The following is a 26487-nucleotide window of genomic DNA, read 5'->3' on the forward strand; positions in this document are numbered from 1 at the left end:
ATAATTCTTTCTCCCCAAACTGGAGGGTATGTGCTGAGCGATGCCAAGCTCGTCACCCTCCTTGAAGAGCTGCATTTTCTAGAAATGAAAATCATGGTTAATTAAGCCTCATTGTCCTGTAATTTACTTAAACCCACAAGCAAATTATTTAAGGATCATTTTCATATTTCATAAAGCCAGTATCAATCCACTGGAAAAAAGGGAGGCTTTGTGATTGATGCTTTCCAAAACCAAAATAACATTTATATAATCAGTCATAGCTAATTCGAACAATGTGAATGGAAATATCAACTGGATTTTTTTTAAGGACAACATAGCTGTGTGTATCTCATTAAAATGGTTTGAAACAAAAAGAAATCTGTTATACATGTTCTGCTGCTGTTAGCAAATAGAAACATGTCTTAGAATTGTAAGGAAATTTTAAAGTGTCCTTGAAGTTGTCATCAGTTTTTCAACATTCAATATGTCTTTTTAGAAAATAATTTAATTTTTTTTTGCCTTCTCATATACATGTCTTCCAAAGCTATCGTTATAATTTTGCAAACTTGTACTTAAATGACTAGAAAGGATTCCATGCTACTAATTAACTACATAGAATCCTTAATTTTTATCTTACATTATACACTGAATAAAAGGAACACAAATAAAATGGTTTTTTCATTTCGTTTCAGAGTATACTTGTGTTATAATTAGGCAAAGTTTAAAGTTTAGTTGTTAACACCCACTGACTTTTTCATTTTAATTTTTAAATTCCATAATCTTATAATGCTTCTATTTTAAAGCAGGAGAAACCTCTCTAAACTGGACAGCTCTTACAATTTAATACACATGATTTAAGAAAATCATTTACTTCTTAAGTTGTGAAAGTCATTTGTAATTTCCAATTGCACTACTCGGATCATTAACAGATAATGATACATAAACACACATTGTGTACTTTCCAAACACTTGAACCAGTTTATTTTTTCATTAGTAAAATGCCAAAGTGTATCATATCTGCCAAGTCACCATCTCTGGAAATATCAGTGTTAGGCCAACTTCACCTCATAAAACTTTAACAAGAAATTGCAGAACTTGGCTGTCATGAAATACCTTAGTGCTTTCTGGTTCCTTTTGCTGTAGCTTTCTGCTTTTGAATTATTTCTTGAAGACAGAATATGGATATTAATCATTCAACTTTAAAGATATATTAACAAATTTTATTATCACGTTTGTAACTTTCAAAGATTGTTTTATCTTACTACTAAATAATGGATACTGGATTGCAAAAGAATTTAAAATTGCACCCCATTCCTTGTAAGTGACAGATATAAAAATTTCAGCCTTCATTTAGGTGCTTAACATCAGAGTGGGTGCTATCATATGAAGAACTCTTGGGATAGGTTTAGATTAAATGGCAATAAAATGTAACAAAGTGTAACAACCCTTCCATATAAGATCCTTATGTAGTATGTTTGTCAGTTTAATAATGTAACTGAAGTAAATAAAGCTTAATACTTTCAGTATAATTCTTCCAAATGAAATTAGATTTATTTCTACTGTAGTTCCTTACAGATGCTTAAGCTAAGGGACCCTGCTTTTATTTAAAATAAAATTTTCTGAAGCGAGGGAATAACCCACCTGCTCTAATTCTCCTATTCCTCATGAATCTCTATCCTTAGGAATAATATGATTCTTCTCCTTGAATTGGTAGAATATATTGATAGAAATAATTAACCTGTCCTTCAAACTTGTCAAAGTTGCTTATTATTTTTTTTCTTTCTCAAACAAAATCTCAGTGAGTTTTTGTGGAAGTGGGGTTAAATATTGCATAAGGATAAATGGCATTTTACTGAAAGACTGAAACAGCAACATAAAACTGTAACTTCCTCTCCCCAGGAAAAAAGGTAAATATTCTGAAAAGTGGTCTCATCCCACACTTCTAGAGACACTATCAACAATTCCGTAGAAGAGTGGCTTTGCAGTTTTCATTCTCCTCTTTTTTTTTTTTTGAATAGAGCCCAAAGAATTAACCAAAACACACGTCTACTCAGCTTAAGATCATATCTACCAGCCTTTCCCATATGTAAGCGTGAGTATATGACTAAGTATGGCTTCTGTATTATAAAGAGAAATAGCCTGTGATACTGAAGGCACATGTACTTGAAAAGTAGGTGCTTCCTCTTCCTTCCTTTCCTCCTTCCTGTTGCCAGAAGCCCACCTTTGAAGAGGTAGACAAGTGCTAGCCACTAATCAAACTGAAGGTGCTGTGACCCTGGGTAATGCAAGCACACGAAGGAATGTCTTTAGATCTATTAGAGATGAGTACAGATTCTAATTTGCACAGTCAATATTTTTAATAGTGAAAAATGTCAAACCCAAAGTAAAGAGAAAACTTAACAAACACCCAGGTGTGCGCCACACAAAATTAGCAAAAATTAACCTATTTTCTTCTTAGAAGTAATGGTTGTGTTGAACTTGGTGTGTATTTATCCCATTTGTTTTTGTAAGTGTACTATAAATGCATACATTTGATGCAAATGATGTGTTTATTGCATTCAGTAGTTTTATATGATGTGTATTATTTTATACTTTAGAAATTTCAAATGTCCTCTTTCTACCTATTGGTGTGTTTAATTCACTTACTTTCATTATGTTTATGCATATAGTATTAATATTTTCACATTTTTATTTATTTATTTTATTTATTTTTGGAATGGAACCCAGGGATGTTTAACCACTGAGCCACATCAGCAGGCCCTTTTTATATTTCTTTAGAAACATGGTCTTGTTGAGTTGTAAGGGCCTCACTACATTGCTGAGGTTGGCTTTGAACTTGCGATCCTACTACTTCACCCTTCGAGCTGTTATGATTACATGCAAGTGCCACTGCACGGGGCCTATGATTTGATTTTTATTTCAGCATACATCTTTTCTTTACTCATTTACAAGTTATGCCTTTTATATTCATTCTTTAGAGGTCAATTTCAAGTGAGATTTGTTAATAAACTTTAGGTAAATTAAAAATTCTCTATTAGACTCTTTTATTTAATTGATTTTATTTTTTAAATAAATGACAGCAGAATGCATTACAATTCTTATTACACATATAGAGCACAATTATTCATATCTTTGTTATATAGAGTATGTACATGCCAATTCATGTCTTTATACATGTACTTTTTTTTGCATTGCAATTCTTACCACACATATATGACACAATTTTTATATCTGTTTGTATATAAAGTAGGTTAACATCCAATTCGTGTCTTCATACATGAACTTTGAAAAAATCTTTATTAGACTCTTGAATGATAAGAAAATACCATTTAAATATGGATTGTATAAGATTTACCTTGTTATCTCCTTTTTTATGAATAATACCTGATTAGTTTCCTTAAAAGGCTTTTAAAATTACTTTCTTTACCATTAATTCTTAGAGTGAACATCTTTTGAGTTAAATCTAATTTTTGCCTGAGTACACACTTTGTACTTATTGCCTTGGCCCAGTATAGTTCAGAGATCAGACACACTCTTTACTTAGCAGTCTCTCTACTAAAGGACATGCATGTGCACACACTCACACAAATTAAAAATAAGGTATTTCCTGAAAAATCAATGTGTCTACTAAGGAAGTGACCCTTAAAATCAATAATTTTATAGAAAATCTAAGTGATTTAGTTTATTGGTATAAATTTTTATTGAGTAATCATAAATTTTATAAAGAGAGTTTTTTTTGGAGACTTAAACTCATATGAACCAAATTTATCACATTGGATAGAAAAGGATTGCTAGGATATGTTTATAATAACAGAAACATGTCTCTAATAAAAGAGGAACAATGGAAAAATGGAGAAAGCATCAAAGAATTGATTCCAAAGGACAATATTCTGTTTCATATTTTCTTACAAATTAAGCTAAAATTCTCCAGCAGCATGTACCCAAATTTTCCACATTGCACTTTCATTTCATTGCATTCTTTTGATGACCCCTTTCTTTTATTTTAACATAAATGTTTATCCCACAAGTGCATCTCCCCTCTACATGCCTGAAATTCATAAATGCCTAACATTGTTCTGATGTCAACTTAATTCTATAATTGTTTTTTACTCATTTTTAGCATAGACCTTGTTAATGGATCATTCTGCATTTATTTGAATTGAAATTAATATAATTTTGTAGCAAATGTCATTCAAGCATTTCTGTTTGGGGACAACGACATGAATGCAAAGAGGTTTAAATATTTTCAGCTTTAAGATTACCATCAAGAGAGAAGAAAACTTTATTAATAATTCCAGATGAAAGATATAGAGTTATTAATGAAAAACAAACACAGCTTTCTGTCTGATTTTCAATATCCACGTTATGCAAAGCACACAGAGTAGATATTACTTCCCATATGTCTGTTTACATTACCAAAGCAGCAGAGTTCACTGATTTTTCAACCTGTGAACTTTGAGAGCTTGCTTCTATGATGATTTTTAGCTTCATCTTTTTCAAAATGAAGTAATAGTTATATAAACTAGGAACCTGGGATCATTCTTGCTACTCTCTATTCTTTACCAGTTTTATCTAAATGGTCCCTAGATCAGATCTACTGTAGATTGCATTCTATACTTTTTTTTGGGGGGGTGAGGGGTACCGGGGACTGAACTTAACTATATTTTATTTGTAAACAGGGTCTCACTGAGTTGCTTAGTGCCTGACTGATGTTGAGGCTGGCTTTCAACTTGAGATCCTCCTATCTCAGCCAAGGAGCAGCTGGGATGATAGGGGAGAGCCACTGCTCCCAGGTGTAAAACATTTTAAAAATTGACTTGGTACTAACCTGCATGGCAAGTGAAACATCATCTTTTTCCAATTCATTATCAGTTATTCCAGGGATTTTTTTCACTGATTTTTGCATTGCTACCTTCTTTCTTCTATTCTTTATTTTTTAGAGAGAGTGAGAGAGGAGAGAGAGAAGAGAGAGAGAGAGAGAGAGAGAGAGAGAGAGAGAGAGAGAGAGAGAGAGAGAGAATTTTTTTTAATATTCATTTTTTAGTTTTCGGCGGACACAACCTCTTTGTTGGTATGTGGTGCTGAGGATTGAACCTGGGCCGCACGCATGCCAGGTGAGCGCGCTACCGCTTGAGCCACATCCCCAGCTCTTTCTTCTATTCTTGATACTTAAATTCATGATATTTAAATTTAACTATTTCCCTTTTTTGCCCTCAAGACATAATATGTTCTTTCAAGAACATTTCTCATACTAGATTCTAATCTCCTATTTACTGTCATTCCAGTTAAAGTATCCCCTCTTTGGCTGACACTTTATACCCTGAAGACAGCATACTGGCTTCATATTGTAGTTCTCAATAAACAATTTTGAATTACTGAGCAGGTTAATTACCTGGCAATAATGAATATAGCAAAGATTTGTGCCTTGCATTGTTGCCTTGATAGATTCCTAATGTATCTCCAGAAAACCCAAATCTACTGCCTTAGATAAGGTGAGATAATGGGCCCATTATTCCAATGTTTCACATAGTTTTATAGCAAATCAAGTAGTTTTTCATGCTTGCATTGGGTTAATCCAAGCTGAGCTTAGAGATACATTCAAGCACTGTATGGCACCTATGATTTTTTTACCCCTTTGAATTACTGCAATTCCTTATGAAGAAGGGATTATTTTAAATAGGCTTTTATCAGTAAGGTTTTGAATTTACCTGGAACCTCCTTAGTTTCTAATGCCAACAGGATAGGCTTGTCTCTTTGATTCAGAAAAGATGATGATAATTTAAGTCCATATGAGGCCAGATGTGAATGCTGAATTTAGGTAAAGATAAAAATGACAATTTCATAGCTGATTCTCAGATACAAAAAAGTTAGTTCCCCAAGCCATAGAGATAACAGCAACCAAGCAGCCTCATTTTCCTCATCTACAATCACTTGTTCCACTAACATTTTTTTTTTCTCCAACACAACAAATTCCAAATTATTCTACTTATGAATCATGGAAGTCAGAAGTTATGGCTTTAAGGTTTAAAGAAGGAAAGAAATTGTTTCTTGAGTTGGTGCTAAATAGAGAATTCCTTTTCTTTACTTTTTTTCCCTTTTAAATAATTTATTTTCATTTTTTAAATTTTTTTGCTTTTGCCTATAAGGGTAACCAAGATAAAACCCATGTCTTTGTATGTGTAGAAGCCTATCAGATGATGGAAAAATGATCTCATCATGTAATTTTTATAATTTAAATTATAAAATATTTAAAAATTTATAAGCAACACATTTCATTATAACTCATAAAATAATGTTAATTGCTAAGAGCACAAACCATGTAGAAACACTGCTCGAGTATGAATTTTCTGTGTGTCATTTATTCATTAGTGACCTCTGAAAAGCTTTCTAACCTTTCTAGTTGGTAGTTCACTCATCTGTAAAGGTGAGATCACTATAGTAAATTTCACATAGTTAGGTTTTGAATATCCACATATTTCATTTTTGCAAGCCATGTAGAACAATGAATGGCACACAGTTAAGTTCAACTTAAGGGTTGAATAAGCAAGTTGTTATACATGTAATTATCATCTACCCTGATTGACACTATATTCACACTTTTTTAGATTTTCTGGATATAAAATATTACAGATGTTGAATTATTTATCAGTTGCTTCCTAATAAATTGCTCCCAATATTAGTGGCTTAAAACCATAAACATTTATCACAGTTTCTGTGGTTCAGGAATTAGGGAGTAGCCTTGCTGGGTGGTTCTGGCTTGAGGTCTCTCATAAGGTTATTGCCAGAGCTGCAGTCATCTGAAACTTTCCCTGAGGCTAGAGAAGTGAGTTCCAAGGTTCCTCACTCATATGGCTGGGAGAGAGGGCCTATCTGTTCCTCTCCACATGTATCTTTCTGCAAGGACACTTGGTTGTCGTCCCAGGTCAGTTAGCCTCTTTTCTCAGACAGTGACCTGAGATAATGAGCAAGATAAAAACTGCAAATGTCTTTGCTGGTCTACCTTCTCTAGGTCACACCTGTCATTTCCACTGTATTTTATTCACTAGGAGGAAGTGCTAGCTCCACCTGTTAATGAGAAGATGATCAAATAATTTGTGAATGTGTTTCAAATCAGTACCAATGCAATTGAGCCTCCTATTCCATTCTTTGTAGTATTTTCCTCTTTACTCCTTCTCTCAAGGTGTTCACTATCCTGAAATTGACAGGCCCAAAATCTCCCAAATCAAGTTGTAATTGAGCCCCTAATGCTGATCTCCTAACATGTGAATGTGAGTGCCTGAGCTACCAGAATTACTGTCCAGCCTCTTATAACAGTCTGAATATTAAGTATAAAATGATGAAGTGCCTTATAAAAGATTAAGACTTTTCATATGTATCATGACATAAAGCACTAGGTACTTCCCCTATGATGATCTCTGAAGCTCAGGCTCCTTGAGTACATGTTGGTGCTGTATGGCGAACTTCTAACCAGTGGATATGGAGATGTTAAAGATGGTGTCAGACACTGCCATTATACAGCCTTTAACAATAACTGATGGGGTGCTCTAATTCTCTTTTCTCATCCCTCACTGCCTCTTGGCTCAGATCACAAAACTGTAAATTGGAAGCAGCTTGTTGTCTGAGTAATTGCTTAGGGAGGATGTGTTGAGGAAAACACAGAGACCCTGCATCCGTATCGGGCTTGACATGAACTAGAAATTAACTTTTATTACATTAATCCAGTGAAATGTCAAAGTATATTTGTTATTGCAATACAGTCTGTCCTATCCTGACTAATACGGAAAACATAAAACAAAATGAAAACATGTGGCATTAGTTGAGAGATCACAGAAAATACAGAAGGCTCATGTATTAGAAATTAGAAAGATGGTCATCAGTGTTACAAGGTCAGAAGACATTTAGTAATACTAGATCGGTAGTCACTTGGGAGGAATCCTAAAAAACTAAGAAATGTAAATGAATAAAATAGAAGCATAGATATGTGGGTGTGGACATTAACTACACTTAAATCACTGAAAGAAAAAGAAGTTTGGAAATGGATTGGCTGGTTTATAAGCATAAATTTTACCTTTGCAACATTAGATTTTAAACAGTAAGGGCTAGGTTTACAGAACTTTGAAGAACAAAGTCATGTAATGTTCATGAGTTGGATAAACTCACATGGAGCAAAGGACAGACTGGAACTGTGGTTTGATACAAGTCCCAGCTGGATAAAGGATCTTAGGGAAAGAGAATTAAAGTCTCTTTCCCATCTGCTTATTGTACCACCATATATATATATATATATATATATATATATATATATATATATATATATATATATAGTGCATTTATTTTAATTTTTTATTTAAAAAAAATATATATATAGGTACATATATTTAGTGGTACATATATATCCATATATCTATATCTATATCTCTATCTATCTATCTATATATGGTGGTACATATATATACATCTAATAGTGGTACATATATATATACACACATACACACACACACAGACACATATGTGTGTGTTTGTGTGTGTGTGTATAGTGATGCATATAGATATGGGGCAGACATAGGAATGATGATGGAAAATTAGCTGTCATATTAAAACTAAGGAGAGAAATGTGATTTCTGACACAAGGAACTGACTAGAAATACATATATCAGAAACCTACTAAAGTTTCAGCAGTAGTATATTGTCAAAAATATCTGACAATTTAACACCCAAACAAGACTTGGGTTTCCATTGCCAGGAGGCAGGGATTACCTAAGGAACTCCCATTCTCCGAGTAGAGAATTCATGGACAGGGGATTCCATATGCATGGTAGATTCATGGACAAAGAGAAGAGTACCCCCTCAGGACCTGGAGTTTATGAGAACATTCATTGGAGATTTTTTTTTTCTCCACAATCCTAAAGCAAAGTGCTTTCAAAATGGTGCCCGGTGAGATTTCAGAGTTTCTACCAATAAGTGCTGCTCACGTCTTCCATTTTTCTCCTCTTTGTTTGGTATATTTATTGTAGGTGTTCTCCCTATGTCAGGAATGTTTTGGTAGACAATTCCTGGGGTTACCAGCACCCCAGAAAAGCAGATTCCCACTTGGAGGTGTGAGCTGCCCGGGTAAATAAAAAGTCTGAATAATCAGTAAAGAATAAAAGACAAAGCCAAAAATTAGATTCAACAGGGGAAGTGTATCAAAGGTTTCAGTGAGGGAGGAATCTTGAGGTAAATTGGCAGGTCATTCCTATCTCTGGATGGGTGTTTGAACCTAAGGCTGTGAGCTAAGGCAGGTTGGCAGTGAATGGGACTTTCTCAAATGGGGAATTTCACTCAGGAATTCACAGCAAAGCAACTTTCCTGCCTCAATGGCTCAAACAATGTCCATAGTTCATACAGGGCTCCCAACAGGCAATGGGACATTTTAATTGACAGGTTCTTGGGTCAACAATGGCAATATCTAGATCACCACACATTTCCTATGATCCTCGTTTTTAGTCATATAGTCAATGGTGAGAAAGGACTGGATAGAAGTGACTCCTTTGGCGAGGTAAAAATATGCTAATCACATGGAAAGAATAAAACAATTTGATGACCACAATAGTGGACTGTTTTTTAGTACATCATATACTTAAGTCATGCCAATGGAGGGAGGAGATGTTAGTGAGATCCATACCTAGAGCTTAAAACATTTCTCATGACCGTTTCCTTTATGTGGAGTACTAGGAAGCTTCAAGTTCCAGATTGTAGAACTAAAAGATCATCAGAGCATTTTAGGTCTTATGCACATTGATGTTTCTTATGCAGAGATCAACTGACAAACACACACGTATGTACTTACAGATACATGCATACAGTGTTTGCAACTTAAGTACTTTCCTATGTTATATTAGTAAATGCTCCTTAGAGCAAGAAGGGTGGGCCTGTTGACTTTCCTGTCTGTGAACCGTGGGCAACAAGATATAATTTTCCTGCCATTTGGAGTTTAGCAAATCATGTGTTTAAAACACCAAGCAGAAAGTGACAGATGTAATGTTGATAATTGTTAGGTAGGAGTTGTAATGCCATTTCATTTTCAGCATATGGAGAAATCATGAGGAATATATTGTTCTTCAAGTGGTACAAATGGTCTTTCATCAAATGAGATATTAAGTTCAGAGTGTCCTTATAGAATGTGTCATTTGACAAATGTCTTTCCTGAATTTTAATGTAACATGCCACTTGAAACCAAAAATAGAATAAGAAAATACAAATCTCAAATTATTGAATAGGTTTCCTTTCAACATTGTGTAGCTAAAAGAAAACTAATAAGCATATTTTTAAAAATAATGGATATCAAACTCTTACAAAACAACATTTTTGTCAGCTAATCGTAAATGAATGAGAAACATATGGATTAAGTTTCCATCAAAAACCCATACATTTAAAAATTCAAGTAAAACTTGTTTGGCAGAAATCTTTTTATATTTTGCCAATTTCAAAATATTTGAAAATAATTTGAGTGTTTTTAACATAAAAAGTCATAAGATCCTCGTTTTTTAATAAATTATAAAAACGATGAAAAAATCATGAAGTGATTTCTACAGCAATAATTATCATGCAAATTATTGTCATCTTGATAGCCCCATGGATTATTTCAAAAGTAATTACCTGAAGGAAAAGAACAGCATGTTCTAAAAATCAACAGCATGTTGGAAAACTTAGGAAAATATTATGAACTAAAGATATGAAACTATGTTGCTCACTTTCAAATATAAAATGGGCAGGATCTTCCAAGTAAAAATACACTTCATATTACCAATGGCATGCTTTGAGGTTAGTATAAGAGAATACAATGTACTGTATATTGTTGGTTTCAAATAGTAGCTAAACAATTTGACTTTAGCTCTTGTTAAATTAAATGAGATTCTTTTGGAACTTGACAGGAAGTAATGATGATGGTATCAGGAAAATTTGGGATAGTGATAGAAACTCCACCAGTCTTAGATGAAAACAAATATATTTCAAAAACTGAAAAGAAACATGTTGGATCATGCATTTGAGAAGTCCAGGTCTTGGGCTGATTTTTGTTATGGCAAAATCCAGGGCTTACTCTCTTATTTCCTTTCTCTGTGTTGGTATTTCCTGAAACCGCCTGGCTCCTATGTTCCCAATATTACAGTATAGAGGAAAGCAGACAGTTTCTTTATACCCAGTTCCAGCAAAGAGCCTAAGAAGACTGTGATGGTGCTGTGTGATATGTTCATCTGCTTAGTGGTGCCTCAGTCTTGAGAAACCCACCAAGCCACAGGGAATAAGGAACAGGCACAGTATCTTCCAAACCAGATGGATGGGGGTGAGGGTCCTTGGTTTTTTAATAAGTAGGGCTAATATTTCCAAAAGGAATGAGAAAGATGACTGCACAGACATCACTTCAGAGATCACATCTCCTTATATCATCACTTGGGGTAGTATTTTAACATGTGTTTGGGAAGGGACATAAATATGCAGAACTTTGTAAGCAGTGAAATTTGTCCTGAGTTTATCTTCTGTCTCACCAATTCTGCCTGCAGAATAAAACTGGCTATGGATTTTGAGGTCAAGCTTGTCATCTTTATATCCTTTTTATGATGGAAAAATTAGACAGATAAGCCATATTCTTTGTGGTTTTACATTAGAAGATCTTCATATAAAGAGGCAGGATATATGAAAAGATCCTGACACTTGATTTCTGTGTCACTGTGTTCCATGAGAATGATTATCAAAACAAGTATTTTTTTCTTCACTTGGAACAGAGAAATGTGATCTCAAAACATGAGTGTTTTATAGGTCTTGAGTATTTCCATGCACTTTGAATATTAGGTCACAGGGAAAAAATTAAACCACAATTCAAATTTCTAATAAACAGACCAAGCTATCAACACCATTTCTATTATAATCAGGTTAAAGAGTTAAAAGTTTTATAAATTTAGTGTTATTTAAAAACAAATGACCAAAATGATGTATTAAAAAAAAGAAGAAACTCAAAGCATACTACTTAAGGTTAAAAAGATAAGTGAGGGAGGCAATTTTCTTATGTATGGAAAGGTATTTTAGTAAGTATTTAAAAAATCAAGACGTATGTTAATTTTTCAATTTGCTTTGTGACTTCCTGAACAATTTTAAAGGAAGCATTTTTCTTGAATTAGTGATTTCTAAAAAATAATATTTAAAGGATATTTTCATAGATTTTTGTCATATTTTCAAAGAATTTTATTTTTCTAATATTAAGTAATCCAATCTTCTGTTCTAAATTCAAATTTTTTTTCCAATCTTTTTTTTTTTGTATAAAGAGAATACAATGTACTGTATATTGTTGGTTTCAAATAGTAGCTAAACAATTTGACTTTAGCTTTTGTTAAATTAAATGAGATTCTTTGGGAACTTGACAGGAAGTAATGATGATGGTATCAGGAAAATTTGGGATAGTGATAGAAACTCTACTTCACCAATCTTAGATGAATACAAATATATTTCAGATTGGTTCAAATGAAGTTGAACCCAGGGGTGCTTAACTGTAGAACTACATCCCTATTACTTTTTATGTTATTCTTATTTTATTTTTCTTATTTTTATGCAGGCTTGCTTAGAGCCTCACTTAATTGCTAAGGCTGGCCATGAACTTGAAATCCTCCTGCCTTAGCCTGCAGAGTCTCTAGGATTACAGGTTTGTACCACCACATCCAGCTTACATTCTGCTTTTACCAAACTGGACGACATGTCTTTGTTAGTGCTGCCTAATCTATACATCCTGTTTATATTTTCATTTGAACAGCTTTCATAGATTTAAGCAGTATTTCTGTAATTCTTGAGATAGTTTATGAGTGATTCAAGAAGTAGGCATAAGATAATAATACCTGTAATCTTTGAATAATCAGGTTGACCTATATGTCATGAAAATCTTACTAGTAGAAATACATCAACCATTAGACATTATTAATTAATATAAATTTACATTTCTTGTATAGCATACAAATACATAATAAGATATACGATGAAATTTCTCCAAGACTATTTGTGTGATAAGCATTATTCTAAATATTTTGTGTGTGAACACATTTAATTCATAGGGCTACCTAGTAAGGTGATTATTATTACCCCCATTTTATGAAACCTGATAGTTGATTGACATCTGTAGTGGCGGGGCAGGTGCACAGCTGCTCATATATCCTTCACTGGAGAACGGTCCTCCTGTGAGGAATGTCCTCCTCTTTCACAGAACTCACAACTTGGGAAAGTATGCACATGGACCCTGAGAGAGGAAGGAGACACCTGCCTGGTCAGCAGATGGGCCAAGTGGACTCTGGAAATCAATGGGTGGCAGGTTTGCAGGCTGAATTGCCCTTGCATCCACATGGGCCACATTTAATGATGAAGAGAGTGAGCACAAAAGCTTATGAAGTGGCTAAATTCACGCAAGTGGTTAAAAAACTCCTTCTCCTTTGGCATATCCATCAACAGCTGCCCTTCCTGTCTCTCATCAGTTGACCTTTTCCACCTCTTATAAGGAACACCTCTCTGGTTCTCTGAGTCCTTTTTTTGAAGATGCTCTCACTAGGCTAAAGGTAAGGTAAGGGGAGCACTTCCTTGTTTTTCTCTTTAAAGCTACCATATTAACTATGACCAAATTTTCTTTTTAAACATTTTCAGAATTAAGACTACATTTAAGGGAAGTCTTCAAGAAGGTTGTGATTTATTTGAGGGGAGAGGCATGAAAAGAATTACAAACCAAGACTGTATGCTAAATTTTATAAAAGAGATACAAATATATTTCAATCCCTATCATAATAATTAGAGCTATTCAAATCAGATCTATTAGGAATGGTTTCATGTAGAGTTAGTAAATGTGTTAGTAATGAATTTAAGAGGTGTGGGTGGAAAAGAAGGATGAACAAAAGCGTAGAGGTGAACTAGAAAGAGCAGAAAAACAACTGTCGAGGGAAATATACAGGAAGTTGAATTGAAGCCCTACATGGATGCCAGACCAACTAATCTCCCTGACTACAGAGTTTGTTAGATGATGGGAAATTTGTAAATCCTTTTAAAAAAGGAGGTGGGGCAAGGTTGCATTTGTGTTTTAAATCTCTGCAGGAAAACGTAAATTCTTTAACCAAAATACATCAATGAGTTGCATAAGTTCAAAAACCTTCAGAAAATTGATATAAATTTTCAAATATTTTATATCTTTTTGCATTTCCTCTGAAGAAACACGATGATTCAACCGTTTAACAATCATTGGATTCTGCTGTGAGAAAATTCTACATGACGAATCCCATTTTTGCACAGTCAGAGCTTTCTGAGCAAGGAATAGAGGCACTGGGGAGCTAAAGGAGAATTGAATACCAAAACACCACTGGAAGTCAAAAACTACTCCTGAGAGATATAAAGACTTAGCTCTAAGGAACCATTTGTTTTTAATATGTCCGGGTGGTAAAGCAGTGACCTTGTTTCTAATCCCAAAGACAATTCCTTTGCATTCTGTAACTTTCCCCCTCTTTCTCATAGAGGATGGCAGTTTGCTAGTAGCTCTTACATAAATGCCAATTTTCAGAATTTGAGGGCCCTTTTACTGTGGTGCAACATACATTACATGACAGGCAACAACTGGGTTTCATGGTATTCACTTGTAGCAGCATGAGGAATGAACACAAAGTGCTTTGTGAGAAAATTACCTTTTCCCCAATCCAGAATGAAATCACTCTCTCTCTCTCTCTCTCTCTCTCTCTCTCTCTCTCTCTCTCTCTCTCACACACACACACACACACACACACACACACACACACACACACACTTACGTGCACATGCATACACACAAACACACACATACCCCCGATGAACAGACATGAGTATTTAATCATTTTAGCTTAAATTTCTTGAAGGCAACTATTGCAGTGATTTTAGACTCTTTTCAGTTTTGATTAGAATCAAATGCAAATTAAATTACATACAAGAGTAATAGAAAGAGTGTCACAACCAATTCAGATTGTTCTCATCAATGCCAAGATGTTTCAACATTATTACCTGCATTCATGAGCTTCGTCACATGAGAATATTGAAAGAATAAAAAGAATGACATAATCATATTATTAAACTTCAAAAAAATTTGATAAAATTATGTGTCTATCTCTAATAAAACTAACAAATCTTAACAAACTAAACCATGCAATATTTTATTACTATTACCATAAACCACTAGTAGAAATCCACCACAAAAATTATGCTTATTAAAAGAAAAACAAACATTTTAGATTCCAAGGAAGAGGGCAGAGTGACCAACCTCAGAGGAACCCTGTTGCACACATACACAATGGAATAATAGAAATGTTATTATACTGAGTAATAAAACATGAGTATCATTACCATTGGCTTTCAGTGTTCTACTAAGATACTAATTCTAATGATGATACTCTCATTATTTGCAGATTAAGTAGTTATTATATAAAAAAGTAGTCTTTAAATTGTAGTCCCTAGACCAGAGGTATAAACACACCTTGGCAACATATATTAGTGGTGCACTCAATCTTTCAGATTTTATCACAGATCTACTGAGCCCAGCACTGGATGTTTTAGTAAGCACTGTAGGTAAATATGATGCACGTTGACATCTAAGAACCCCTAATATAGAAAATTCAAGAAATTTTAAGAAAAATCATGAAATTAAGGATAACAAACTGAAACAGTATTGGAATAAGAGAAATGAGAGAAGTGATCAAACATTTAACTAAAATACATAAAGTTTTCTTACATACAACAATTTATTAAATATAAAATACAAAATTCTATATAATAATGTAGTAGTAAAACTCATGAAATACATCTGAAAAAAGACAAATATCTAGAATCTTGAAGTCTTACTGTCAGAAAGATCTATAGGGTAAAATTTGTAAAATCTATGACATTAAAAAACTATGAGATAAAATATCAATATAGGTAATAGATAAAAACCATCCCCCCTAAAAAAGGAGCAAAATATATGATCTAAATAAGAAAAAGTATACATGATCAGTAAATGTATAAAAATATTCACCTTCAAACACAAATCATGGAAATTAATGCAACAATAAAATATTTTCCCATTACATGGATAGTGCTGACAGACCCAATACCCGATATCACCCAGATTGTAAAAACCATAGACTCTTGGAAGTCATTATTGAGATTGTTGATGGTTACAGTCTTGGGGACGAAAATAGACAATTGCATACATAGCTCTTATTAAAATTAAAGCTATGTGTCTTCTTCAAGTCAGAATTTACACTGCTAGTATTCTACTCTATAACAGTTCTTGCACATATGCAGAAAGATAAAATTACAGGTGCATTCAAGGCACTATTTACTGATAGCAAAATGCGGCAACCACCTCAGTGATCTTTATAAGGGAAACCATATAAAGAATTTGTGTTTGTGTGTGGGTGTGTGCGCGCACATGTTGAAAAGGATAGTAGAAGGAAAGGAGAAATCGCAAAACCAATTTGAGACAGGGAGTGACTCTGCCCCAGTGTCATTGATGAATTTTCAGACCTTGGATTTGCTGAGGGGCTTGTGGGAAAGGAACTGCCAGAGACAGGTACAGGATTAGGCTGAGGAGCTCTTCTGATAAACTCAGAAAGTGTTAACAGCCAGAAAATGATAGATTTCAGCCAATCACAGCCTGAGATGTGGTTCCTACATTTGCAGGGAATGTAGACAAAATGGAAAGCCAATTTAAGTGGGGTTCAGCTAACAGTGGAAAGAGAAAAGAGCTAATAAGAATGAATTTGAAATGATGCCACTTAAGAAAGAGCCTTTGTAGTGAAAGAAGATGTTTCAATTTAGGTATTGGATAAGGCCATTTTAAGAGGTAACTTTTCCATCTTCTTACTCCTTAATGCATTTACAGATCTCATTAATAGACTGAATATTTTATATATGCATTGGTAAAACCAGTCCAAACTGAATCAGTTATATACTATCCTTATTTTATCTAAAATGATTTTGAGTTATTATAATCAAATAATTACACATTAATTTTGAGCATTGGATAAAACATATAGCTATTGAATTTTTAAAGAAAGGTCAGAAATTTCAAACATGAAAGATATAGAAAAATAAAACAAAACTTTTTGTTTTAAAGATACTGGAATTTTAGATTACTTTGTATCATGAAAATAGTGACAGATAGATTGTATTTCTTAAAAAATCAGTAATACATTTGGCAGTTGTATTCAGAGACCTAAACAACCTAACTGGTATCCAAAATAGTTGGAAGATTTATCATTACTAACATGTTACCATGAAGTTCATAGAGAGAGTTGGGTTTCTGACAGTTTACATTACCCACTGCCCATGTTTATGTTCCCATCTATTTATTTATCCCTCAGTTATTTATTAAACTCATGTTTTGTGAATATCATTATGCCAACTACACAGTGTCTGTCATCCATGGGTACATACTGAGCTGAAAAGATGAGACATGGCTGCCGGGGCTGAGTGACCTCAGAGACAAAATTAATTTATAGGTCAATTTCAAAATAGATTGATGTGAAATACATTAATTTTCAAAGAAAAATGGGAATAGAACAATTGTACTTTCCTTATCACTGTTTAGTATCTTGTACATGAGTCAGTAATGAAATGAGACAGATTAACAAAAAGAAAGAAGTCATTGTAAAGCTGCCCCTTACATAGGAGAAATAGAGTTTAAGGTGAAAATATTATGCTTATATTTGATTACCTAACTTTTCCACTTTTATTTAAAATTCTAATAACTGGATATTAAGGACAAAACATTTGAGAATAAATAAACTTGTGCATTTGAAACATACATAAATTTTATTAGAATCTCAAAGTGATTTGGAAGATATTTTTTCCATATAAGGTGAATAAAGTCACTTCCTCTGTTGATCTGCTCTATTGCATAAGAGTAGGTCAGGCCCTGTAATGATTGTTTGCTTTATAGAATGTACTCTGTTTTTCTACTCTTCAACTTGAATTCAGAATCATTCTGTCTTTCCCATAATTCAGCCTGCAGAGATGTGTTACTGGCCTGCAGAATGTTATTCCTCGACATATGCAGCCAATTGTATAGGGTCTGTATCTCTGTTGCTTTGATCTTTCTGAGCTAGAAGAATGCAAATGTCATTCTTGGGGATCAATCTGGAAAGATCTTAAATCATGGGTAATTCCATCATTTTGTATGAGAAATGATAGTCCACAGAAACCAGGAAAGTGAGAACACATAAAATCCCTGGGCTCAAGTATGTTTATCATATGAAAGTTACAGGGCCTGGATGTCCATATTAATTTATGTCTGTAGATAACAATGAGCAAAGATCACTTTGTAGCTTCTCAAATGGGTTCCAGAAACTTAATTTTATATAGTATCCACAGTCCTCATGTAAGGAAAAAAATATAGTTGCAAAACTTCTCCAATAACTCTGATGAATCTTCACTCACAATATTCTAAAAACAATTGCTAAAACATCCATTCAGGACTCGCCAATGGATGGCTCAAAATCTGTTCTGTTGACTTTCACATATTATCCTTTATGTAAGAAAGAGGATGGGAGAAGATGGGGTTACTCTGATGGAATACTTAGTCTGAATGGCATTTCCTCCATTAGCATGTGTGGACAAAAGGGAAAATACCTTTCCTCTTTAGCTTAAATTAAGGGAAGGGGGATGTTTCAGAAAAAGAGAGAAATAAGGAGAGAGGGAGGGAGAAGTGCAGGCAGATACAGAAAAAAAAAACAGAATAAAATTTCTGGAACTTTGATTTGATCTCTGGATTTCACACAGGAGACACTAAGTGTGTGCATCTAGCTGAAAAATGATAAATTAAGCTATATGTATTTTTTTAAATAAGAGAAAAGAAAAGAATAGAGTCCCCAAGGACTCCATATATCTGTTAGAGCATCCTGAGTTTAGGTCATTGTAAAAGGCACTTTGAACAATAGGACCATCAAGAGGGACAATGTAACTCCAAGAAGGGGAAAGGTGACCTAAATTCTAAAGGCCTATTTTATAGAGAAGTGCTGAAAGACCACAGAAGGACCTCTGAGGACCCTCCAATAACATCTCACTGGAGGACAAGTCAAGAGAAAACCAAGACCATCTTGTGATTGTGTCATCCACTGAAGCCTGTACCTGGTACTCCAAGGTCAAACAAGCTGGGTCCTCTTGGACAGCCAAACCAACTGAAGGGAATGGGAATTGAAGAGAAGGAAAGGAAAGGGAGCCATTGGACATCTTCTGCTGTAGTTTCCCAAGGCTGGGCAAACCTGGTGAAGAGGGGAATGGTATGTTTCATAGCTGTTTGCAATTTTTTTCCAGTGGATTTGACTTTGCAATTGAATAAGTTGAAATTGTTACTATGGCCAAACAGGTGTTAATCAATGACCTGTTATGTTCCAGTAGAGATGTTTATTTAGTGGAACAGAAAAATAAAAAATAAAATTGCCTTTACACAATGCCACAGGAGTATTGTATTTAATTTTTTGAATAATATATTCTGTATAACTATAATGCACTAATAAAAACATTTTTAAAAACACATGTACATTCAGATGTTTTGACTAAATTATATAAATCCCCCCTTTCACAGAATAAAATGTATGTGTGTTCTGGCATTTACAAACACTGAGAAGAAGAAATTTTCTTTTTTCCCCCCTTCATTACATTTTTATTGCCACAACAATCTATCCCTAATCAAATTTTCTATGTCAAAAATGCCAAACATAAATGGTAGTTCAGCCCAGGTTTATTGTCACTGAATTATTCTACAAGTTGAATACATTGTGAGATGGTCACCTTAAACAAAAAAGGTGCCCATGTTCAAAAGCACATGTCATTAAAAATGTTAGAGATTTAAGTTTTAATATATAATATATCTCAAAATTAAAACTTTATCACAAATGCAAAGAGGAAATGGAATAGATAATGCAAAGAGGAAGTGGAATAGGTACAGAAAGAAACTGGCAAAGAGAAAGCTTTGTACAAAGTATCAAGATACTAAAGCACTATAATACAGTACTGAATGTGTTGATAAATGATCCAACTAAGTGCTATGTATTGTTTTTAAGAATTTCAGAGCTCAAAATGCTAGTGGCTTCTCCTGCAGGTCGCTGGTACTAGATATTCACAAATCTGACTCTGATTATTTAAGAGAAGAAAAACAGAAAATGGCAGAAATTAAAAAGAAAAGAAAGCTAAAAACTCAGGGAACACAAAGAAAAACTCTCCTTTAATATTATTTGGTTCATATTTAAAATTATATTACATATTCCTTTCCAATCTGCTAATCACCCAACAACAAACATATTCCCCTTTTTAGGCTTATCCATCAAAAGTATTTTTGAGAAACTGTCATAAGCCCGACAGTGTATTCAGGTTATAATTCTTCCACTATTTGAAATAAGGCTTAACCTGAAAGTTTACATGGAGTTAACAAGTGACCAAATATTTAAAATGACTCAAACTGAACACGCTTTGTTTAGTTCAGGTCTGTTAAATATCAAGGGTGGTCATGCCAACCTTGCAGAAGTTCAGCACTTAAATTGGTCAGCTATCTTATGTTGGTCAATGACAAAGAGGCAAAGATGACATTTTAAAACTAAATGAGCCTGAGAAAGTGAAGTTGGAGGCCTCTTTAAGCATGTCCATAAACATACACACAGTTCTCTGTCTCACTTTGTCTGTCTCTCATGAGTGCAAGTCTGCACACACACACACGTGCACACACACACCCCTCAAGTCACATCTCACAAAATAATTTCATCTACCAGCATGCACAGTTTGGAAAAATATGTGTAGAGGGAGACAGGTAACAGTCTGTTTTTATGGTAATGAAAAAATACCTCTTCTCTGTGGCTTTTTAAGTTGGATACTTGGGTTAAGAACAAAGACTGCTGAAAAAGAGCTTAATAATCATCAACCTTCTCAAAGCAGGGATAAAACAACCACTGTGGGATTTCAGATCCTTCAGCAATCTCTCTTGTAGTTCACTCATCACAAGGCCCCTGGATTTAACAAGCACCCACTTCAAAGACCATGCAGAAACAAACCTCTTAAACAAAAGTCTCCTTTGAGCCTATGTGGAGTGATTGTTTTTCTTGCTCTTCATCCTAGAGGTTAATTCCAGGGTTTGCTGATACCAGAATCTTGACCAACAGTCTCTGCAAATCTAAACACTTGTTGACTGACTTTTTCCCATTTAAAATGCATGGATTGTTACCGTGATTCAAGTTGTGTTTTAAACATTGATTTTTACAAAAGCCTAAAATTCAGGAGATGCAATGCTTCATGTGGTTCATGTCATGGTAAAAAGAGTATCTCATGGAAACAGAAAATGAAAAGTAATATTCACTAGTAATGGCCAGATATCAAGCACTTCTTATCTACCTACATGCCATGAATCTGGGGAATTAATAGGGTTTCAAATGGATTGCCATAAAATATATATAATCAATTTTCAAATTTTCTTGTAGTTGTTTTGGTGTCTGGATTAGAATATTTATTTATTATTACTTCTTTTTATCTTGGTTCATTTCCCTTTGTGCATTCTCAGGGAACATTATTGGACCTGAATATTATTCTTTTTTAATTGTGTGTAATAGAAATGACTGATAATTTGAAACATGATGGACATTATGCTGATATTCAACACATGAAGTAGATCTGTGAGTTACAGTTCAAAAGACTACAAGGTTGGGTGGCTTGCATAGGTCACATTGGCAGAGCCAGATGAGGCTCAGTTATATCTAACCTCCTCTATGTGCAGTCTCTAACCTCTTAGACTCCAAATCCCTTATTACATCCCGAAACCACTAGCTGTGTCTTTTATTTGGACATGTTAATATCGTCTACCGTTTTCCATTGTCAGTCATCTAAGCTGACTAAAAGTTTCTGGTATCACACATTCATTCTTTTCTGTTTTGTATTGCTCCAATGTCCTGTAATTACTTGGCAATCTGAGTAATAGAGTTTCAGCCAAAGTTCTAGAAATTGCTTCACCACAGTGTAAATCTTTTAAATGCAATTGTTACAAATGAAATTGGGTGGGGGGTTGTGGAGGACCATACAAAGTAGTGTCCTAGAAACACTCTTTGATTCAGCACAGATTGGTCTACATCCTCTGATGCTTCCTGGCCATTGCAAGGGCATCTTTATCTTCAGGAAACCAGAGAGGTGAGCATCATCTTATTTTGAAGTATCTAATTCAGCTTAAAATTTAAGTAAAGTGGGGACTCTATCCTGCCCTACACAGGTATGCCCACCTTAGTTAAGGTTTAAAACATGGAATCAGGTATGAAGTTCAGTTCCCAACTCTGGATTCAATTTTTAGCTCAGATCATGACTCTAAATTAATAATAACATAATTAGTACTAAAGGATGACTGCATGCTCAGCCACTTGTTTCAAGTTAGTGAGGCTAAAGCATGCCAGCCCAATGCTGTTCTGTTTTCCCTGACAACTTGTCTGAATTTTCACACATTAAGTTAATTTCAAACTACACTAAACACATTTGGGCTCTCAGAGGGTTGTCTCTAGTTTTAATCTACTTTAATACATTATGCATTGTTTCTCTTAAAGTCATGCTGCTTTATTTATATTTAACAGAGTTTACCTTTAACTCAGCTCAGGAAATTGTCCCAAGGTTCCCAGCAGCTCTCTCAGCCTGCAATGACTTTGTTTCTCCCACTCTTTCTCGGTAATGGATTTCTTTTCTTTTATTTCTTTCTTTTCTTTTCCTTTCTTTTCTTTCTTTCTTTTTTTTTTTGAGATACAGTTCAGGTTTCTGCTATAATTCTTCTTTCTATCTTTACATTCCTTGGTCCTCAAATGGAAGAATTTATAACTCTTGACCTTGTTTTAGTCAGTTTTCATTCTTCGTTATTGCCTAAAAAGCTGCTTTGCATGCAGAGGTGATAACATCTGTTAAAAAAATCACTAATTCATTAAGAAGTTACTAAGCATTAATTATGTCTCAAGCCCTATGGAACCTCTGACAAAAAAAACAAAAAAAACAAAAACATGGTTCCCAAAGAAATTCCACATCTAAGGGAGGAAAGAGGCATACAAATCAAAAAGTAAAGAACCATAAATGAAACATTTCATATTAGTGGTATCTCCAGAGTGCTCCAACAACAATTTCAAAAGATGAAACTGTTTTGTTTTCAGGAATTAGATACTTAAGAAGTCGAAAAATCACTAGATAGAAAGGGAAAGCAAATATGCAGAATTAATGGCACATCCAAATCACAAAATTGAGAGTTGACATGGCATGTTGGGGGGAAAACAGGCGGTTTATTTGCTGGGGAGTAACACGTAATGAAGAAAGTTAACAGATGAGTCTTTGTCTCTAGCATGGGCCAAATATACATTTGCTTGCTCTTTGTGTCTTATTAAATATATAGTTCTCTCTAATGGAATGCAAAGAATAAGAGTTAATAAGTGAAAACAACACCTCTGACAGTCAGGAAAGCATTCTTTATCATTGCTATTAATCTCTCATAAATTACACCTCCTCAAAACAGAGAGAACCCAATCAGGCAAGTTGAGATTTAAGGTAAAAAGCATATTTTTTAGAAATAAGGCATCATTTATCCAGGTCATTCATACCATTGACACTGAAAATCAACTGTTTTTATGTGATTCTGGGCCCATTACTACAGAAGGTAAAACTCCATTCAAACAGAGCAGACACAGTGACAGAAACAGTGACAGAATTATTTTATACAATATTACACATGCAATAGTGTAAGCAAAATCTTGTGCAGAGAATATCCCTAATGTGGCAGCTTACTGCAAAGAAAGATGACTCAGAGCAGGAGCAGTGTGGGAGGGCTTCAAGAGGAAGATAGTGACTCCAGTAAATTTTCCATGAGGATTGAGTTTGAAGTGAGGGAAGGGAATCTTAACCAGAGAAATCGGAGCAAAAACAGAGGGTTATAAATGTGTGTAAGTTCAACACTCCAGAAAGTTTGTTTTGATTTTGGCCCTTGCTTGGCCTTTCAGAGCTAACACACTCATGGAGGAAAAAAAAAAAGTAATGTTTGCCACTAATTTTACAACATCTAGAAACTAAGGAAATGAAGAGCACCTGAATATCAAACTCAGTAAATGTCACTAACCAAAACCCGAGAGATTAAATAAGCAGCTTCTTTAAAAGCAAATGAGAAAGAAACAGTTGCTGTATTCTTTTAGAGCACTATATTAATTGGTCTCCTTTGTTGGTGCCACAAGATATAAATTATTTAAAATAAATTATGTAGATTTATCTTAATAAGAATAAATGAGCACATCATTGCAACAGAGCAGGAGCTTCTTCCCTAACTGACTTTATACACATCATTAGAGTTCCAGGGCAGCCATTCTTGGGCAACCCTGGTTTAGGGCGTTATTTATTTATGGTCAAGCTTCCAAAAGTGTGGAAGCACTGAGGCAAAATGCTGACAGGTCAGATCGACAGAGCACACAGCAAGCTGACCTTCGCTATTCCTTGGAGTGAGAAATATTTATGAGGCTAAACTTTCTCCTAAAGTGCAAAGCCTAGAGAAGAACTGTTTCTCAGATCCTGCTACTCAACAGAAAGCATAAAGCATGGAATTTCGAGTCAGAAGATCTGAAATCAAGTTGTTTTATCACTTAGAAGCTTTTTGATTTTGAATATGGAAATGATTAATATCTGCTTTAACTATATATTTGCTGTGAGGAGAATAGAAAAAAATCAAAATTATTTTATATGATGTTTGTAATTTTCCAAGTCATATGATTCTTAATTTTATAACTGAAACTTGTTTACTCTTGGTGGAATAAACCAAAGGTCTTTTCTTTTTTCTTTTTTTTTCCTAACTACCTGTTGAAATTATCAGCACACAGATCCCATTAGATTTTGCTGTTTTGATTTCATGTTTCCATTTTGGCTCTTCAGCTTTCTTTTAAAGAAAAGCCATTTAAACTGACAGTTTCTCACTCTTAGGACTTTTGCCTTTTCCTCAATTGCACGGCGTCTCAGGTTACACCATCCGGTATTTAATGTAAAATACACACTTCCATGATGTGCTAATTGTTTCAATAATGCAACCTCACAGTTGTAATTAGTTCTTTTTGCATAGTTTCTTCCTGCCATGGATAGTATTTTTTTCTGAATAAATGATAATATAGGATTGTCTGTGTCAGATCAATAGCCTACTGTTTCCAAGAGCATGCATCTCAGAGGCCAAGAGAAGGTTTTTCTTCTGTAATGGGTGGCAATTCTCTTGTCACCCTATCACAACACCCTGTATGTAATCAACCTTAAGACATACAGATTTTCAGATGGGATTCTGAAAATCTGCTTCTGAGGTGGAAAGCAAAGAAGGTTCCATGTCATGAGTCCATTGTATATCCCCCCAAAAAACAACAAAAGATAGATATAAACAAATTACTTAAATATTAATGAGAACCCCCAAACAACACAAGATGATATAAATAAATTATTTAAACATTAATGTAGAAGTAATTACTATAAACATGTCTGAATATGTTTATTTTAATTTAGAACCTTAGTATAGTACTTATATGCTATATGTCCTTCTGTAACACTTTAAGCATATTTAATTTATGAATTGTTATCAGTAAGGAAAAAAAGGAGAAGGATCTGGCAATGAGCATTCTAAGTCTTCAGCAATACTTGAGGAGGGGAGGTAAAGATGACCTGGGATCCAGTTTTCCAGGGATAGTGAGAAACTGACCTCTGATATCAGCTTAACTGGGCCAACATGAGATTAAAAATAAAAGAAACTTAATGAATACATTTTTGGCCTCGTTAATTTCATTTTATATTTTCTTTGTAGAATTTTATAAGTTTTGCATATTTGTGTTTTGAACAGGTACTCCATCTAACAGAACAACCTGAGTTAATTTGAGATAATAAGCCATCATCTATAGGTTAGAATAGGATGTAAGTTTGACTTCTAATATTAAACCCAGTAAAATGGAAGAGATAACTACAAAATTATAGAGATTAAAGTTACTGTTGAAACTGACATGCTGAATGTTTAAACCCAAAACTTGGAAACCAAAGACAAGGGAGTAAAAGGGCAAAGGGAAAAGTAGCCAGTATTTCGACCATTGCCCTCTAGGGTTAGCTTGGACCCAGGGAATGACAGAACTGTTCTAAGTGTCCTGCAACTCCAGGTGTTACTTGAACTCCCCATCGGGGATTATGAAGACCTTAGAGAACAGGAAGCCAACCAGTGCACATTCATTGAGGAGGGAAATGTCTCTAATGCTTTCATTGGAAGCCACAAGTGGTCATCAAGATGATGACCTATTCTGGCAGATGGCACAAATGGTAGAGGAAGACCAAAAGAGCCAAGAGGCTTCCCACAAGCTCTCCTAGTGACCCTAAGGAGAGACTCTGCTAAAATAACATTTGCCCTAAGTTATTTTTTTTAATCTGATAGAAAAAAATCCAGATCCTGAGATGTGTAGGTGAATATAACTATTAATACTTACTTATGTAACCTCACTTGGATGTTTC

At 34.4% G+C, this 26487-nt stretch overlaps 1 long non-coding RNA gene across 3 annotated transcripts; it reads left to right on the forward strand.

The window, feature by feature from the left end:
- Nucleotides 1–1615: 1615 nt before the first annotated feature.
- On the forward strand, nucleotides 1616–14769 carry LOC120884450 (uncharacterized). Of its 3 annotated transcripts, XR_013434566.1 has the most exons (5): nucleotides 1616–1886; nucleotides 1998–2071; nucleotides 12566–12652; nucleotides 13205–13550; nucleotides 14191–14769. It is a non-coding gene; the product is annotated as an uncharacterized LOC120884450 (long non-coding RNA). The 3 variants fall into 3 exon arrangements; XR_013434567.1 differs by having other exon boundaries at nucleotides 1616–2071; XR_013434565.1 differs by lacking the exons at nucleotides 1616–1886; nucleotides 1998–2071 and having other exon boundaries at nucleotides 12300–12652.
- Nucleotides 14770–26487: the final 11718 nt, after the last annotated feature.

This window comes from Ictidomys tridecemlineatus, chromosome 2 (genome assembly GCF_052094955.1).
Source record: "Ictidomys tridecemlineatus isolate mIctTri1 chromosome 2, mIctTri1.hap1, whole genome shotgun sequence".
Taxonomy (NCBI): domain Eukaryota; kingdom Metazoa; phylum Chordata; class Mammalia; order Rodentia; family Sciuridae; genus Ictidomys; species Ictidomys tridecemlineatus.